Source organism: Lactuca saligna, chromosome 9 (assembly GCF_052625555.1).
Source record: "Lactuca saligna cultivar CGN05327 chromosome 9, ASM5262555v1, whole genome shotgun sequence".
Lineage (NCBI taxonomy): Eukaryota > Viridiplantae > Streptophyta > Magnoliopsida > Asterales > Asteraceae > Lactuca > Lactuca saligna.
The window spans coordinates 58,292,211-58,304,233 of NC_136425.1; the positions used below are offsets into that span (position 1 = coordinate 58,292,211).

General features: G+C 36.6%; 1 non-coding gene across 1 annotated transcript; it reads left to right on the top strand.

Moving 5' to 3' along the window:
• Positions 1–1,602: 1,602 nt before the first annotated feature.
• On the top strand, positions 1,603–1,708 carry LOC145019090 (small nucleolar RNA R71). The gene has a single exon (XR_013667409.1). It is a non-coding gene; the product is annotated as a small nucleolar RNA R71 (small nucleolar RNA).
• The last annotated feature ends 10,315 nt before the right edge of the window (positions 1,709–12,023 follow it).

Genomic DNA, 12,023 nt, shown 5'->3' on the forward strand with positions numbered 1-12,023 from the left:
AATTGTGAACACCTCTTCTTTATTTTCTTGAAATTCATCCTTTTTTCCAAAGACTTCTTGTTCATCTCCAACCCTCAAAGTGAGCTTCGACTCGCGGATATCAACAAGGCCACCAGCAGTGTTGAGCAATGGCCGACCTAGGATTATCGGAACATCTGGATCTTCTTTCATGTCCAATACTACAAAGTCTATTGGAAAAATAAATTTTCCAATTCTCACCAAAATATCCTCCACTATGCCTCGGGGTTGTGTCACCGAACGGTTCGCCATGTGAATCTTCATTTTTGTAGCCTTCATCTTCTGAATCTCCAATTTTTGATAAAATGAAAAAGGCATTAGATTAATGCTAGCCCCAGAATCGGCTAAAGCATTAACCTTCATTTTATTCCCAAACTCCATGGAAGAGTGAGGCGTCCAGGATCCCCCATCTTTTCTAGTGTCTCTCCCAACAAACCTTTTGAAGTTTGTTCACTTAAAATTATTGTAGACTGCTTCTTTAATTGCTTTTGAGTGTCCATTAAGTCTTGCAGTAATTTCTGGTTCTCGGGAGCTTTGGATAAGGACTCGACAAAAGGGGTATTAATCGGGATCTCTTTCACATGCTTGACAAACTCTCTATGCTCTCTCTCCAGTGGACTAAGGGTGGCTTGGGAAGGAAAAGGCAAAGTCGGCTCATAAACCGAACTGTCTGCAAAATTTTTCTGTTCATGACGGGCCCACATCGTGAACATATAAGGTTCACGTCGTGAGTTCTGGAACTCAGCAGCTTCATGATTTTCAATCTTGATCTTCTTCTTCTTTTGATCGGGCGCTCGTGGTTCTTCATCCAATGCTTCCAGGAACTTCGAGATAGCTTCTTCTTCAGTGTCTATGGCCATTACATGAGATTGGTTCTGTACTTCGGGACTCTTCGGGGACAATTTTTCATGAACTAGGGTTGCTAGTTGACCAAATTGTACTTCAAGGTTATGAATGGAGGCTTGCTGATTCTTTATCAATGTTTGTTGTTCCAGAATAGCAGAATCCGTGGCCTCGTGTCGCTTTTCCGATGCTTCCATAAATTTCATTAAAATGGTCTCTAGGTCGGGTTTCTTCTCGGCTGGTTACTGCTCCTTTTGATAGAGGCCTCGACCTGTCTGCCTATACTTCTCTTCTTTTTTCTTCTTATATTCTTCATATGGCAGCCACTCCTTCTTCGGTTTCCTCCAGTCCTCTTCAAACTTATCCCCATTAGAGTAGCACACTTGAGCTTTTCTGTTCCCAAATTCATCCACGTTGTAGTCCTTGGTCAAGTGTGGGCCATTGCATCGCTCGCACCCCACTCTTATGGCGTGTATCGACTTGTCCATTTTTGTTATCCTGCGATCCATGTTATTTAGCATGGCCATGACAGCTGCAATTTCTTCAGTTTGGGCCCCTCCACCGCCTTTGCTTCCATCCTGCCTCGGGTTATGGTATTCGCGGGAGTGTTTCGCGAATTCTTCAATTAGCTCCTTGACCTCCCTTGGATTTTTCCTTGTCAACGGTCCTTGAGAATCAAGGAGTTGTCTTGTCATCACATTGACCCCATCATAAAAAATTGACATCTCTTGCTGCACATTTAGGTCATGTTGCGGCAGTTTCTGAGTAAGCCCTTGTACCGCTCCCATGCTTCGTATAGTGACTCCCCCGGCTGTTGCTCAAAGTTGGCTATTGCCTTCTTGAGTTTGGCTATCTTGGATGGTGGGCAAAACTGATCTAGGAATTGCTCACGCATTTGAGCCTAAGTGGTGATTGTACCCGGTGGGAGTGCTTTTAACCACTCCTTAGCAGCTCCTTTGAAGGTGACGGGTAGCATCCTAAGCAAGACTGTGTTCCTTTTGACATTTGGGACATTGAAGTAATCTGCAATGTCATTGACTTCATCTAGATGCTTAAAAGCATCCTCATGGTCTTTCCCGAAAAATGGGATGTCCTTCAGCGCAGTCAATATGTGTCCCTTCAGCTCGAATGTGGCATTGGCAGGTATTGCGGGTTGGACTAATCCGGGACCCACATCTTCTCGGATCCGTTTTTTGTAAGCTCCCATGGACATTTCTTCAATATCTGCCATCTTGTTCCTTGGCTCGTTCTCGAGTTCACTCGTGTGTTCTTCAAATTCTGGCTCGGTGTCGCTTTCGTACTCGGTTTGCACGGTTGTATGATCCAAATGCTCAAGATTGCTCTCGTGCTTCGTTGATGAACTTGACTCTCTTGTCTTCTTTCCTGCCTTCCTAGAGAAGGCTGACTTCAATTCTTGCAATGACGTCTTTTTCTTGTGAATTGCAGACTCGGGATCTTCTAGTGGTGGCACCAATGGTGTGTTTGAACCTCTGGTCATTAACTCCTGCAACTTGCTAACTAAAACGTAAAACTGGACAAAAATAAGAAAAACTAAAAAAAAATGAAATCTCAGATTTCACGTCGTGAGTATGCTAAATCTCACGTCGTGAACTCTGTGACAAACATAACAAAAATTAAACTAAGATAAGCTAGTAAAATAATTAACCAATTAAGCTTTCTGTAAATTTTATTCCTAAAAAAAAAACGATTAATCTAATGCAACTAAATAAACTAATAATCTGCACTGTTCCCCGGCAACTGCGCCAAAAACTTGATGTGCACAAAAGTACCCACTAATTTTAATATTTATAACCTAACAAACTAAGATTAATTATGCACTTATAGGCAGTGTACCTAGTCAAATTATAATATAGCTTAGGTAAGTCGGGTGTCGATCACAGGGAACGGTGTTACTAATTAACCTAATTACTATTAAATTAACCTAATTTATTAATAAATTTAATAAGGGGGGTTTTATCTGATTTTGCAAGATCAGATGAACTTAATCAAATTAATAAAAAACACTCTTGCTTAGTTGAATCCACTTCTTCCTTATGGCTAGCTAATGATTATGGGTTATTAAGTTGGGTTTTAGTTATATTAGTAATTTAGTTCTATCTTACCAATAAGTAACTAATTCATGTTAAACCATGTATGTTCACACATAATTAAACACAGAACTAATTATGAATGTAGATATGCTATGTAAGATTTGTTGTATAAACGCAATTATGATCACAATTCACGTTCTCTAGCACAGCTAAGATTTATTTAGCCTAATTACTAACTAAGATTGGTCAATCCTAGCTCTAACAATTCAATGTTCACTAAATTATTAGGTAAACAAGTTCATGTAGTTTCATGGTCACTAAGCTACACAGAACATGCAATCTAGCAATTAGATAAGCAAATAATAACATGCTAGGTTATACAAATCAAACACAAGCAACTCTTACCAACTTAAATTAATCCATAAACATATAACTATTCATAAGTTCAAAGCTTCATCTAGCTAAGCAAAAGTAGCTAGATTTAGCTGATCATCATAGTAATTAAACTAACACAGCTAAAACTAATGAAAAACATGTTTATAATCAACTAAATATAAAACTTTACTTCTTTTGGTGTTGAAATCCCTCTTCCAGGACCTTCCTTCCTCTCTGAAACGTCTCCTGGAACTTCTTTTCTTCTGCCAAAAGTTCTCTTATTCGTAATAATAGAAGAACTTATATAATCCTCAAAAACCTGCGCCACGTCGTGGCCATATGCGCCACGTTGTGGGCTTTAAGTAATACGTATCCTTCAAGGAAATCCTCCGCGTCGCGATGTTTATCTTCTGGAACACCCATGCCACGTCGTGGGCTTCACCGCCACGTCGTGAATTAAGCTGAAATTATGAAATTATTATTTTCTTGTCTTCCAAGCCTCCCATGTTTCCCAATTTGTCACCTCTGGTCCCTCTCTTCGAAAATCCTTTGTATTGACTGAAAATATCAATTAAAACTCATAAGTATCACTATTCTGCACATATTATCAATTTATTAATAAAAATGCACTTAAATACTGCCTAAAAATAAGTATAAATATGGCAATATCAGTTACCCTTGATATGATGCAAACATATAAATAAAGCTTATAATGTTTATAATTATGTTTAATCCCGAGAGGGTAAAGTGGTGTAAGATGTTTGCATGTTAACAAAATCCATATGATAGTTATAAAAACAACATGGAATGTATAACAAAAGATTGATGTTTTCACACGGGATTAACCGTGTATTTACTTGTCTAACCACCCCCTCCCCCTCCCCCCCCCCCCCCCCCCCCGCGGTTAAAGTTTTCAAAAGTATTTAAAACCAGTCAAAAGCATAGAAATGGGGTATGAACTCTTCTGGTAGCTTGAAGAAAGTGACACAAAAATCAGGCATAACTTTGACTGGAGAAAGCAGATTGCTAGGGATTCTCGGGAATCTCAGGAGCGTAGAACTTCCTTCAGAACTTGGATATGAAAACCGGGGCTTTGGGATGGCTTGGAGCGGTTAAACGCAGAACAAAAGCACGGGAATGAGAAGAATTGGTTAACTAAACCCAGAACACCCTTGAGTTCTATTTATAGGCCTGATTCAGGCTTCATGTTGTGAACCTAAAGGAGTCCACGTCGTGAAGCTTGATCTTATCTCTTCCTTGGACGCAACGTTTGCTGGCCATGCCTGGAACCCATCAATCAAATTCTCACGTCGTGAGCTTCCGGCTCACGTCGTGGGCTGCCTGACAGCCTCGAATTTTGTGTCCCGAACTTCAGAAATTTATATCTCTCACATACGAGCTCCGATTTTGACGTTCGTTATTGATGGGTTTTGGTCATAAGACATCCTATGTGCTCATACAAACCCTAATGCTTGGATCTAGGTTTCTCTATTGTACATGCTTTGAATCCAAGACTATAAACCCTAATTCTAACATATGGAAATTGACATTAACATATAATTAGGTTTAAGAACATACCTTGATTGTTATGTAGCAATAACAATCCCAATTCCTCCTTGAATTGGCTTTGGAAGGCTTAGAGTCACAAGTGTCACTCCTCTAATGGCTTACAAACACCATAAGCAAGTGGAGAAGGTATAAAGAGAGAGGTGAGAGGTTAGAATTCGTATCTAGGACCTCTTGGGAAGGGATTCACGAATTCATGACCCTAGGGGTGTTTATATAGGTGTAGAGATAGGGTTTCAGTCATTATCCTTATCTAGTTGATTATCCATTAAGCAACCAATAAGATAATCCTTGAATCCTTATCATACTCGAATTCTAAGGCTTTCCAACCTTAAATTCGTCCACCATATAAATAAGATAATCCTTACCTTATTTTGTAACTATCACATAATTACAAATCAGCCCCTCTAGTTTAATTAATTACATTTGATCACAAAACTAATTCTTAATTAATTATTAAACAAATATGATTTCTCCTTTAATATATTATTCTTATAACATATTAATAAATCATATTATCCTCTCTCTCTTTATTCATTTCTCCAATCAAGTTGCTTTGGTGAAGGCAACCCAAAAGGACCATGCACCATCGGGTCAAGTACATACCAAAATAGTTATGGACTTAGACACTAATCCAACAGTCTCCCACTTGGATAAGTCTAATAACTATTATGCGTATGACTTCAGATCCTGATCTGCAATCGTAGCTTTCCAAAGCCGCTGTCAACTCTGATCCTATCAAATACGCATGTCCTTAGATAAGGGATCATATATTCCTCCATTCTAGATATCATATGAGATATGATTTCAAATCATTCTCTTTGTACTATATCTCGATTTCCGATTTATGACGACAGACTAATTGAACAAATCCAATTAGCCCTAGCCCGGCCGAGCATTTATGTTTGTCATCACTAAACCATCGAGGGGCCCAAAGATATCGCTTTTATCCTACTTTGGATAAAAGGAATGGATAAACTTTGATACAATGCTCGCTTGCACTCACTAACCAAATCACACACAACAATATGTTTTATAACACCAATTTACTAGTGCGTTTACATATTATCAATGTGCAACCGATTAGCAAGATACAACTCACACATCTCGGTTTTAAGAATATAAGATGTTATCGTCTCACTAATCACTCGAGATAGTGATCCAAGTGAGCGTGGGTTTAATCCAATGCTCAAATCATATTCATAAGCATTCATGAACGTTGCAGCAAACATTTGCTTATGTCTAATACTCTTTTAGACAATCCACACACCAATTCATGACAGTCTTCGTTCATATCTACTTCCAACATATGAACGACTGTGGCCCGTTTGAATAATTCGATTATTCTTAATAAACTCAATTATTCTGGAAGTCAAAACATGCAAGGTGAAACACAAGAATAATACTAATCCCATATGGCCTCAAACCTTTGAGTATAAACAAAACACGTTTTATTTATCACCATATCGATTACTCATTATTTGTCGTTTCGGGTAATCAACTTCTTATTTGAATTCCAACACTTGTCCCATGCTCCTAGCATGCACACAATGTTTACCTATGGTTCTTACTTTTGTGAAATAGACAAATTGAACACACTTCCAATCATTCTCATTTTACAACTCCAAATCCATTTTCTTAAGGGTAAGAATATCAAATTCTTGTTACTTATAGAATATACTAGATTCTAACACTTTATGCAACGATCCTTTTGTAATGCCACTGCACCAAAGTCACAAAGACTATTGCCAATGATATTACAAAGTCCTCTATCGGATATTGTTACAAGACAATTCCTTAGATATGATGTCTCTCTCTCAAAGTACATTCCTTTGAACATCCTTTTGCATAAAGGTTTCTAATCTAGACATAGATTTTCAACATTTGCTTCCCAATATGGACACGCTTCCATATTTTCCATATGACAATTAATTTCTTAATAGAATCTTATGTATTCGTAATGATGTAGATATTGTCCATCCAATATGGAAACATTTCCATAATTTCCAATACTATACTTCCAACTACTCACAAGCGACCAATCCTCGTCGAACTTTGGATTGTCCTTTGATAGTTGTTTAATTTTTTTAGTCAAAACCGATTCTAGTCCCTTTTCCCTCTAAATGCACTAGACATTTGGAAAATCTTAGAATGGTCAAACATTAAATCATTTGCAATCGATCCTATACTCGAAGCGTATGGGACACGACGCATAATGTTTTATTTGCTATGTTCTCAAAATTCGAATTGTGAAGAGGAATGCCGTAATCATAATCGAAATTTTAAGAACACACTATGTACCCTTGACTAAGTTTATTAACATTTCACAACCTAATCCTTTAGATTTGAAATGAAGCATAATATTCTCTCCCTTAATTATAGCAAAACAACCTTTCAACTCTTACAACTTTGCAAAGTATGACTCTTGTTTTCTATAATTAATATTGCCAACTATGCAATACTTGCCTTAATAATCATACAATCATAACATTTATGCTCCCACTATCATGATGATTATTATAAAACATAACACTTATGCTCCCACTAGCTTCGACATGTATTCATAAACATCTTAACTTTCAGAAAAACAATACTTATTGAATTTCTTAAGTTCATGTTTCTAATACTTAGTGCTTTGATAATCTTTTATCAAGGCTTCTTGAACTTATACACTTTTGCCTTAGATAGTTCATATGTGTGTCTTAACACTTAAGACTAATTGCCAAACCTCACAATTCAAATTATGGAAAGGGATGCCGTAACCATGATCGAATTCGAGAATGCAATTTTACAATCACTATCTTTTAAAATCTTTCTTAGTGAAAGCATTTTCTCACAATCATTTTCATGAAAGAGGAAATCTTATGACACTTAGATTTAAACAGTGTATGTGTTCCTATCCATGTGAATTTGTTAAAAAACCAAAGTTTACGACAAATTCAAACTCATATGGATCGAACTTTCTTAATCTTGATTTCTTGCCTTATGGTAGCACAGCTGCCCACCATGTCTTCCAAGTAGTTAAGCAGCTCACCTTTTCCTATCAATGTACTTTCCATTGATCAAGGCCCTTGCCTTTTATGCATTCAAATGAGAACTCATAGGACTCACATGCATAATTAACTCGATTGGATTGGCACAGAAACAAAATAATGTCTTCACGATAGGTTGTAAACCTCAACTCGTGTGCTAGTGATGATCAATAAGGTTTATTTGATTTGTTCTTGAAACCTTTCAAGACCATTAAGACTCCCACTGACTCCTTGACATATAAGATTCTCTTGTCAATAACCATTTCTTGACAAACAATTATTCAAGAGTTAGTGTAGCTTTTATCAAAACACTTCATAAATTGGTCCAAGTTGGTCTTTGTCTTATTCAAGACATCACAACTTTCCACATTTGATGAATGTTATAAACCTTTAATGCTTTTCACTCATTGTCACAATCTTAACTTTAAGACTTGTTATTGGAACGAAGTATGATTGTCTTCTTGATTTGACCATTTCATCAATCTTTGATTCCTCTTCTTGGACATACAATTGTACCAAGACTCACTTAGAGGATCAATTGAGATATGGTTCTTAATCATTAAGACACATTATAAAGCATAAAAGCTACTCTCCCTTCTTCTTAGAATGGAGAAACTTTTATCTTTCTACCTACTTGATTCTTCTTATTCGTTTTGCTATTGATCTAAACCCTTTAATCAATTCAAAATTACACTTAATCTTGTAAGTGTAATCATATTTACTAAGCCTTTAGTAAATCATGACGAATATCTTTGTTACTCTTATGGTGAACTTGATCAACACACAACTTTGTGTACTCGATCTCCTAGTCCTTCACTTGACACTTTGTCAATGAATTAGTCTAATTTCCAAATACGTAATTTCTCATTCATCGTGCATCCACGTTGCATGATTCCAAGTTTCTGTCCAATTGAAACTTTAGGCGATGAGAAACTCTCTCTATTTGGTAAATTCTTGACATTTCCATAAATAATATAACTAAGAATCATATCCATTCGTTGTAGAAATATTCAAACATCAATTTTCATAACGATTTCATTGCAAGGAAATAAACAAATAAATAAGTGAGTCAAAATTTATTTTATTTATAAAAGCAGCGGAAAAACATTTGTCCTTACAATGCAAAATCTATTGAAAACTATGTAAAAGGAAAATTTCTAACAACTCTATCATAACTATCTAAGCTCAAAATCCAATCTTCAAGTCCATGCGATCGAGATCCATCACTTGTGATTAGATTCATCTTGCTCTCTTATCAAGCTTCCTTTCTTTTCACCGATCCTTCAAAACATTCAAATGCAATCTTATCACATCATGTATTAAGAATCAATGAATAGGAACTTAATGGAGTTAGATAGTGGATTCTTACCTAAAGCGTAGTCATACTTTTGACTCTCCCATCTCTTATATCTCTTAGGTAAATAGGCCAACTTCATCTCCAATGCCCCTTCTCTTGGCAATAAAAGCAAATTGACTCTTTTGGAACAACACATGGAACTACTTCAGACATCGCCTTTCACTTATGATCAAACTTTTCGATCATTGCATGTCTTCCATTGCCATTGTCTATATCCATAGAGGTCTTGAAGGAGGATTCACCAATCAACTTTGCTTTTTCTATTGCGCCAAACCATTGTTGATTCAGCAGCAATAAGCATGTAGGTGAGATCTATAGGTGTCACGTCGTGGTTCATCATATAGTACTCTCTTACGAACTCACTATACGAGTTAGGAAGTGACTGAAGAACCTAATCAACAGCCATCGCTTCACCGACAACGGATCCCATCATTCTTAATCTATCAATGTGTGACTTCATCCCTAAGACGTGTGCACACACCGACTTGCCCTCTTTATGTTTACTTGCCAAAAGGGCTTGAGTGATATTGAACCTTTCAATTTTACAATCTTGTGGGTTAGGGAGAATAATTGGAGGAGGAGGAGGAAGTGAAGCATGATTTCTTGTTCCTCGATCGAATCGTGGAATATCATCTTCATGTGGAATGCTTGTTCCACGGGATTTGAGAAGACCATAGTTGTCGAACTTTGACATCGGGAGAAAAACGAATTCAAGTTAGTTGATTGATTGAGTCCTTGGTAAATCACCCAAATGAAATTCCAAGGCTAGGACCCAACACAATATCCTACAACTCGGGAGAGGGATGCCGTAACCCAAATTGCAGAACATTTGAAGGTAAGTGAATGACGATTCACTAATTTCCACCATGAAAAACGAAAAAGAAATTTAAGTTTTAAATCTATGAAAACTCCTAGATCCTTTGAGATTCATTGAACATTTCAATGGCATGTTTAAATCTCGATATGCCCTTCTTGTTTGTGATTGGGATGCCGAGGATCACAAAGCGGGTGTGAATAACCATGCAAACTACATGGTGCCCTCACATGTTACAATCACCTATTCGATGTGCCGGTAAACCACACACGCTCCACCGAACTATGACAAACATTGAGTCACCCTTTTCTACCTTTGCTCAGAACCATTTAGTGTGCCGGTAAACCACACACGCTCCACTAACGTCTTCGCAAGGGCACAAAGTGTAATTTCATGGAATTGCATCAATTCACTTTTGCCTAAGTAACTAAGATTGGGAATTTGAAAAACATTTAGTTACTTTGTATTTCATTATACTTATAATGGAAGGTTTCGTCCTATCCTATCCGTTCGGCTAACGACCCTCCACTAGTCAAGAGTGCGGTGGGTAAGAGTGGATACCCATTCAATCGCCATTTTATAGGCACTTTCCTTAAACACCCCTTATAGACCAGCTTCGTGAATGAGGCCTACTGACGGTAAGACTGACTTTTACTCATACATATATATAATGTTAGACTTTTAATGTTATATATAGTATAGGGTGTATTTTATACTTTTAAAATACTATATGGTTAACTTTAACAATTACACTTTTAATCCAATTAAAAGGTTATCCTAAACTTTTATGGATTTATTAAACCTCTTTTAATTATACTCCTTAATTAATTAATAAAACCATAAGGGTGTGATTTGAACTTTTCAAAACATTACTAGGGTTTTAGAATTTAACATTTCTAATTAAACCTTTTAATCAACTTTTAAATTCCAAAACTTGAGTGCAAGTTTTGAGACCTTTTTCAAAACATTAGGGTTTTAACTATTTAAATTTCAAAACTCCAAAACTTTTGGGTTCAAATTTAAACTATAAAACCTAAAGGGGAAAATATGAAACTTTTCATAACAACAAGGATCAAATAACAAATAATTTTAAACTAACATTTAGTCACATAATTATCCATATTTGATTTATTTAATGATTTCTTGCAAAACAATTTATCAATTTACTCAAAATAATTAATCAATTATCTTATAAGGAAACAATTATCTTGTTAATTGATAATTATCTTTAATTAGATCAAGAATATAGTCATATATCTCATAAAATCGGATTTATATTGATCTAACATGATAAGGTAACTATCCATATGCAAAAACAGCAAGAAATCCCGAGATAAGCATTATCTGACGAGTTGACTCGTCGAGTCAGACATGGACTCGTCGAGTCTGCATGGACTCGGCGAGTTCAGCCATGGACTCGGCGAGTCCAGCCTCCACAATCCAAAAAAATCGAATTTTTCAGTTATACAATGCATCAATACAATTGAAACCAAGCTAGGCTCTGATACCACTGATGGGTTTTGGTCATAAGACATCCTATGTGCTCATACAAACCCTAATGCTTGGATCGAGGTTTCTCTATTGTACATGCTTTGAATCCAAGACTATAAACCCTAATTCTAACATATGGAAATTGACATTAACATATAATTAGGTTTAAGAACATACCTTGATTGTTATGTAGCAATAACAATCCCAATTCCTCCTTGAATTGGCTTTGGAAGGCTTAGAGTCACAAGTGTCACTCCTCTAATGGCTTACAAACACCATAAGCAAGTGGAGAAGGTATAAAGAGAGAGGTGAGAGGTTAGAATTCATATCTAGGACCTCTTGGGAAGGGATTCACGAATTCATGACCCTAGGGGTGTTTATATAGGTGTAGAGATAGGGTTTCAGTCATTATCCTTATCTAGTTGATTATCCATTAAGCAACCAATAAGATAATCCTTGAATCCTTATCATACTCG